Here is a 7,742-nt window from a genome sequence, read left to right on the forward strand (position 1 = left end):
TTATCCTTAGGTGGCATTCATTGTTCTTTGGCTATTAGCAGCAACCAATGAGGCAAAGCTTTGGCTCATGTGATCAGTCATCCAGGCTCCCCACCCTTGATACATGACTCCTGCCTATGTTAGCAGAGATGATCATCAGAATTTATGTTTGATGGAAGGGAAAACTTTATCTTTGATTTCACTTGGGGATGGGCAAATCTCTAATCCATATATAGATGATTAAACAGGACACTTTCCCTCTGTATACTCACAATTGCAAAAATCCTGAGCAAAAATTTGCTGCCCAGGCATAACCAAGCCCCTGCGCTTTGCCCTTGGCAATCATAAAGCAGAACAGAGGCTGTATTGGAAGCTGTTCTTAATCCTGTGAAACAGTTATTTTCATTCCTGGACAGCAGCAGCTCTCCTTGACAGTGATGATTTCCAGTGCCAGGCAGCACTAAGTCAAACACCAGCAGCAGGAGCACTTATTACCAACCCCAGCATGGTTACACCTCATCCCCTGGCAGCAGCAGGCCTTCACCTTGTGTGATTTTTGGAAAGATGTCAAGTAATTGTTATTTTCATCCTTTAGCATCATCCCTTCTCCCCAGCAAAACTCCTTGTTATACTTTTTCTGACTCCCCTAAAGTGTAGAGCTTTTCCTTTATGTTTACGTTTGGGCTGGCCCTATTTTAATGGCTTGGCTCTTATTCACTGTGCTGATGCTCTTTCATGTACAATGCCATCCTGGAGGGCCCCTTTGATCTTCTCTATCACTCTCATTGGAGCCCAGATATTGAAGTCTCCTCTCTAACAATACAAGTATAAAGTAAATTTGAAGTGGAAAGAGGAAGACGAGTAGCAGAAACATAGAATCGGAGAAGTGTTGATTTAGCGCTAGAAGAAGCCATTGAGTCCAAGATGTTCATTTGAAAAAATGAGGAAATGGATGCACAGAAAGTAAGTGTCTGAGATGGCATTTGAACTCAGGTCTTTTTTATTTCTAATTCAATACCCCATACTGCAATTTATCTTAAATGATAAATGCAGCTACATATTCATTCAGTAGCGGATCTGACACAGAGCTGGTGTGTACATCAATGGGATTTAGTGGATAGAGTGCCAGAGTGAAGCTCATGAAGGCTGCAGTTAAAATCTCCCCTCAGATATTAAGTAGATAAATGTTTATGCACAAATGCATGTAAATTAATGGTCTGTTACTGTTTTATTAATTTTCCCCGATCTGGAAAATAGGATCACAATACCTCTAATTCCCACCTTACCGATTGTTTTTTATTTTGTTTTCTTCCTTTCTTTTTTTTTCTTTCTTCTCCTCTCCTCTCCTCTCCTCTCCTCTCCTTTCCTTTCCTTTCCTTCTCTTTGGGACTAGGTCTTGCTTTATCTCATCCAGGCTGGAAATATAATAAGCCCTTACTTACAGGTCTTATCCCAATGTTGATGAGCACACAAATTTTGACTAGATTAATTTGTCCTGACTTGAGTTAGGTTACCACCTCCTTATGCAGTCTGGTACTCCAATAGCCTCACCATATTGATGTTGAAATGGGTGTGGACACCCTGATTGGCTTTAAATGTGCTGCAACTCAGAACTACTGAGTTCAAGTAATCTACCAGGAGGAGGCGCTGCAAGCACGTGCACCAGGTCCAATTCTCAGGATTATTCTGAGGCTCAAACAAAATGACCTTTGAAAAACATTTTACAAACGTTAAAAGTCCTATATAAATGTCATTTTCTTTAAACTGGTTCTCTGATTTCATTGGTCTAGGAAACTGCCACCGAGAAACTCCATTTATTAATACAGATTTGTACATTTTCTCCATTATATTAAAAAAATTAAAAGAGAAAAAAGAGAAAAAAAATTCTGCATCATAATCAGCCAAAATACCTTTGGTGTAGTGAGTATTTGATGATTTACCTAATGTCACACCATCAATATATGTCATAGGCGAGACTTGAAGTTATATCTTCATGACCCTAAGGCTAACTCTTTATCTAGTATTCCAGACCTCTTCATAAAAGTTCTACCTTTTGCTGCTATCATCTCCATTATCATGATCATGGTCATCATCTCGTTCTCATCTTGTTTGATGAAGTTCAAATGGAAATAGTCCTGGGACAAATCACTTTCCTACTATTTTTATTATAGTATGAGTGTTCTACCATCTAGTCTAATAACAATGGCACGGATGGACAAAATGATAGCTTTTGACAACCAAATAATAGTGTGGGGTTAGAAACTCATGTCCTGGATATTGACTAGCTCAAAGCATCATGGGTATAATTTCAGTAGCAGATAAGACAACAAAGATGATTAAAACCTCATCCATGATTTTGATTTCTTCTAGTAGCTTTCATATGGAAGTTTTATATTCCCAATAATGTAGAGAGTATGAGTATTTTGTATGATGACATCTAGTAAAAAAAAATGTTATTTTTAAATTATCATGCATCAAGTTTCTCTCTGGGCACTTGTGGTGAACAGGTCAGTCTGGGATAATGATCTGCTTTCAGTACAGTGTATTGATTGACTTCTCTTGAATACCCTCTAAGAGATTACATTCTAATGGGGAGCCTAAAACCAAACCAACTGAAACCAAAAGGAAGCTGTTGTGATGAGTCAGAATTGGTGCTCAGAGAGGAATGGAAGAATGGCTGGCCTGCAACCTTTCCTTAAAGTGGAGATTCTGGGAGTAATTAACCAATAGGAGAAAGAGGATGTAAGGGTGGAGCCAACTTCCAAATTGAGGAGTATGCTGTGACATGACAGAGAATTTCCGGAGAGTCCAGAGTGACAGTAGGAGAGGACTAAAGACAACCTTCACTTCAGCCATAAAAATAGGTCCATTTACAGTTCTCTAATAAAATTATTACAAGGGAGGTTAGGTGGCACTATGCATAGAGCACAAGGCCTGGAGGCAGGAAGATCTGAGTTCAAATCCAGTCTTAGATACTTACTAGATGTATGAACCTGTGAAAGTCACTTAATCCTATTTGCCTCAGTTTCCTCATCTGTAAAATGACCTGGAGAAGGAAATGGCAAACCATTCCAGTATCTTTATCAAGAAAACCCCAAATGAGGCCACAAAGAGTTGAACACAACTGATCAACAACAAAAAATTAATTCATTATCCCACTCACCACAGTGACTATTCCAAACTTTTAATTCTTTCTCAAACTACCTATGACTCCTGAAACCGCCACCTCTTAGCGAAAATTGGGCCTCACATTCCACTGAAAAAAATAGAGGCTACTTGCCAACATCTCCCACTTCTTCCCTTCTCTCCTTCACCCATTTGAAATGCAGATGTGGTCCTCCTGCTTTCCAAGGTAAACCCCTCTATGTGTACCATTGGTCCCATTCCATCCTCTCTCTTTCAGTAGATTGGCCCCTCTATCATCTACATTACATAACTGCTGTTCACTTTTTTCTGTCTGCTGGCTAAATCTCTGTTGCCAAACAAGCTCATCCTTAACAACTGTCACTTGATGTGATCGTTTCCCCTAACTATTAATTAGCTAGATGGATAGAACACTGAATCTGGATTTCAGGTGGACCACAATTTCAGGTGGACCAGCCTCAAACTCTCATTAGCCATGTGATTCTGTGCAATTCATTAAGCTTTTTTCTGCCTCAGTTTTCTCATCTATATAATTGGAGTGCTAACAGTACCTATATCACATCATTGTTATAAGAATAAAATGAGATTTTTTGTAAAGTGCTTTGCACACCTTAAAGCACTATATAAATGCAAGCTATTTTTGTTACTGTTAAAGTTACTATTTTGTTATTGTTTCTGTTGCTATTGTTTTCCTATATTATTCCTCTCTTTTGTGGCTTAACTCCTTGAGAAAGTCATCTTCAATTTATAACTCTGCTTCATCTCCTCTCATTCACTTTTAAGCCTTCTAAACCCTCTGCATTCTGGCTTCTGACCAAGTCATTCAATTGAAACTACTCTCTTCAGAGTTACCACTGATTTCTCAATTGCCAAATTTAATGGCCTTTTCTTCTTCCTTATCTGTCTTGATCTTTTTGCAGTCTTTGTCATAGTCAACCTCCCAATTTTCCTGGGTAATCACCTCTCTAGATTTTTGCCACACTGCTTTCTTATAGATCTCCTCATACCTGTCTGCTGTTTTTCACTCACCTTCACTAGAACTTAATCAAGGTCACATTCCTTAACCATAAATGTTCCTTAAGGGTCTGTCTTTGGTTATTTTTTCTCCCTCTTATAAGAGCTTGCTTGGGTAGCTCATCAGTTGTAGTGCATTCAATTATCATCTCTAAGCACATGATTGTCAGACCTATTTAGTCAGCTCTAACCTTTCTCCTGACCTTCAGTCTCCCATTGCTGTCTCTTGGATATGTAGAACTGAATGGACTATCACATTCAAAACAGAACTCATTGCGTTTTTCTCCACAAACCTTCTCCTATTTCCAAATTACCTTCTACTAGCAAGGGCGTCACAATCTTTCCAATGACTCAGACCTTTGTCATTGACTTGGTTCTGTCTGTAGACAAACCATTTTCAGTTACACCTGAAAACTTAATGAGATATAGATTTCATTGACCTTTAACATTGCTTTAGAAAGGCCAGTTTATTGCAAAAGCATTTCTGTAAATGTTTACTTTGTTTATTCTTGTCTCTGGGAACATCTGTCTTTTTTTTTGAAGTTTGAGGGAAAGTAATTATTTCTATAGCTGCCTTAGGGTGATTAAGCCTTTACTTAATATTGTTTCTTACTAAATTTTATATTTAATATTCAATATTTGCTTCAAATCTTCAAAATTTGTTTTCAATATTCAAAATTCAGTTTACTTAACACTGCTTCAAAATCTTCTAGATCTGTTATTATCCTTTCTACCATGCCAAATTATCTGCTGACTTGTATTGTGTAGGTACTAATTGCTCTAAATATGTTCATTTTCTAAAGCTTTGGCTTAAGGATGTCATTCAACCTCTTAACATACATAGCGTTAGCTCTCTCCTTAATAGTTTTATGTTCTATATTTCTTCCCTGGAGAAGGCAAAATATTTGGTAATGCCTTTATTCTTTGGTGTTATTTGACCTCAGAATTTAATTTCAAATTCTTTAATCTCTATTCTTTCTTGTCATACATTAAGAATTCTTTCCCCAATCAATTTGAGAAGTCATTTTAATATTAGTAGAGCAAATTCCCATGAAGTGACAAACAACCGTGCAATGTATTTGCTCCCAGTACAGCAATATAACTTGTGGCCATCCTTCTATTTAAAGTAATAAAGACAATGGTTTGTTATGATTCCCTCTTTTAGTGGAAAGCCATATTTAATTGTATCTATTAAGTAAAGATAAAATGTATCTAGGCATAACCACAATGAGCTTAAACTGAATGCATGAAATCACTACATTGTCAATCTTTATTTTTTCTTGACATTATTGCATAGGTAATGTGTTTTAAACAGAATACTTCCCCATATAGTAATTAAATATTCTAGAATTATCGTTCTTCTGGGATCTATTTTACACACATGTAAAACATAAGTAAATCATGAATGAAGAAGTGAAAATGAATCTAAATTGTTGTGTCAATCACTGAACAAACCGTAACCAGAGTGGCTCATCTGAAAATTACTGACTCGATAATGAATTGCTCTTAACAGCCTAAGGAATTTTTGTCCTACTTTTCTTACTCTTATGCAAACATGATTTCCTTGTGTTTACACATTTTAAAAAAATCTGTGAAAACTGTTGGTGGGTCACTCATTTTCTTTTGGTACTAAATATGTGATGCTTTTGTTAAGAAAGATGAGATTGAGCTTGCATCAGAAAGGATGTTATACTGTTAAAGTGCTTTGTTAATAATTCACACATGACTGTGAAGTTAGTGAGACAATAATTAAAGATCTGATTCAGACCAGTCACTTTCTAGTTTTCATGGAAATGAAAATTTTATTTATTCTATTAGATTGCAATCTCCCTGAGGGCAGAGGCTATCTTTTGACTCTTTTTGTAACCTCAGAGTTTGGCCTATAATCAATGCTTAATAAGTAATTACTAAATTGAATTTAATTATTTTCCTTAAAATAAACATTAGGTTGCTCATTATTTTAAAGGTGCATAAGCTTTCTGTTTCATACTTCATACAATTTGTGTTTTGTTTATGTTAGACTTCTTGAAGCAATATAGATGACCAGAAATATGTCACATCCTCCTTCACTATTTTTTTTCTCTCTTTTCATTCTTTTGATTTCCAAGAATCTGTAATAGATTCATATATTTATTGATAAGGTAGCTGAATTGTTTATTCTCTTCTTGAACTTCTTCAATTCCTTGGATCACTTTAATGCTTTTGCTTTCACTTTCAATTGCTAAGGTATCAAACATTTCTTATATAACTTTTCCAAATTCAATTCTGTACATTTGTGTTTTTTTTTCCTTTAACACTATTCTTTTTTTAATTTTGAGTTCAATTATTTTTTCTTCCCTGACACCCCCTCACCCAACCACTGAGAAAGCAAGTAACATGATGTCAATTACACATGTGAAGTCTTGCAAAAATATTTCCATATTAGCCATATTTCTAAAAAAAAGAAAGAAAAAGAAAGAAAGTGAAAAAAATATATACTTCAATTTTAATTCAGAGTTCATCAGTCCTATTTCTTTAGGTGAAAAGGTTTTTATCAGTCTTTTGGAATTATCTTGAGTCATTGTATTAATCACAGTACCCATCTTTTGTTAACATTTATTAATTTATTTATTTTTAGTTTTCAACATTCACTTCCACAAGATTTTAAGTTCCAAATTGTCTCCCCATCTCGCCGCTCCCCCAACACCAAGATGGGATGCGTTCTGAATACCTCTTCCCCTAATCTGCTATCCCTTCTATCACCACCCCTTTCTCTTATTCCCTTCCCCTTCTATTTTTTTGTAGAGCAGGATAGATTTCATTACCCCATTGCCTATATACCTTATTTCCAGGTTGCATGTGAAAACAATTTTTAACATTTGTTTTTAAAACTTTGGGTTTCAAATTTTCTCCTTTTCTACCTCCCTCCCCACCCTCATTGAGAAGGCAAGCTACTCAATATAGTTATATATACATATACATATATATGTGTGTGTGTGTATAAATATATATATATGCATGTATATGCATGTATATATGTATATATGTGTGTATATATGTGTGTGTATACATATATATATGTAATCATGCAAAACACTTCCATAGCAGTCATGTTGTGAAAAACTAACTGTATTTCCCTTCATCCTATCCTGCCACCCATTTATTCTATTCTCTCTTTTGACCCTGTCCCTCCTTAGAAGTGTTTGCTTCTGATTACCCTCTTCCCCAATCTGCCCTCCCCTCTATCATCACCCTGCTCTCTTATCCCCTTCCTCCCTATTTTCCTGTAGAGTAAAATAGATTTCCATACCCAATTGAGTGTGTATGTTATTCCCTCCTTAAGCCAAATCTGATGAGAATAAGATTCGCTGATTCCGTCTCACCTTCCCTCACTTCCCCTCCACTGTAAAAGCTTTTTCTTGTCTGTTTTATGTGAGATAACTTACACCATTTTACCTCTCTCTTTCTCCTTCACCCAGTATAATCCTCTCTCTCACACCTTAATTTTATTTTTTTGATTTCATCTTTTCATAAACAACTCACCCTGTGCCATCTATTTATCCATCTATCTATCTATCTATCTATCTATCTATCTATCTATCTATCTATCTATCTATCTATCTATC

This window comes from Vombatus ursinus, unplaced genomic scaffold (assembly GCF_900497805.2).
Source record: "Vombatus ursinus unplaced genomic scaffold, bare-nosed wombat genome assembly UNPS02014810.1, whole genome shotgun sequence".
Classification (NCBI taxonomy): Eukaryota; Metazoa; Chordata; class Mammalia; order Diprotodontia; family Vombatidae; genus Vombatus; species Vombatus ursinus.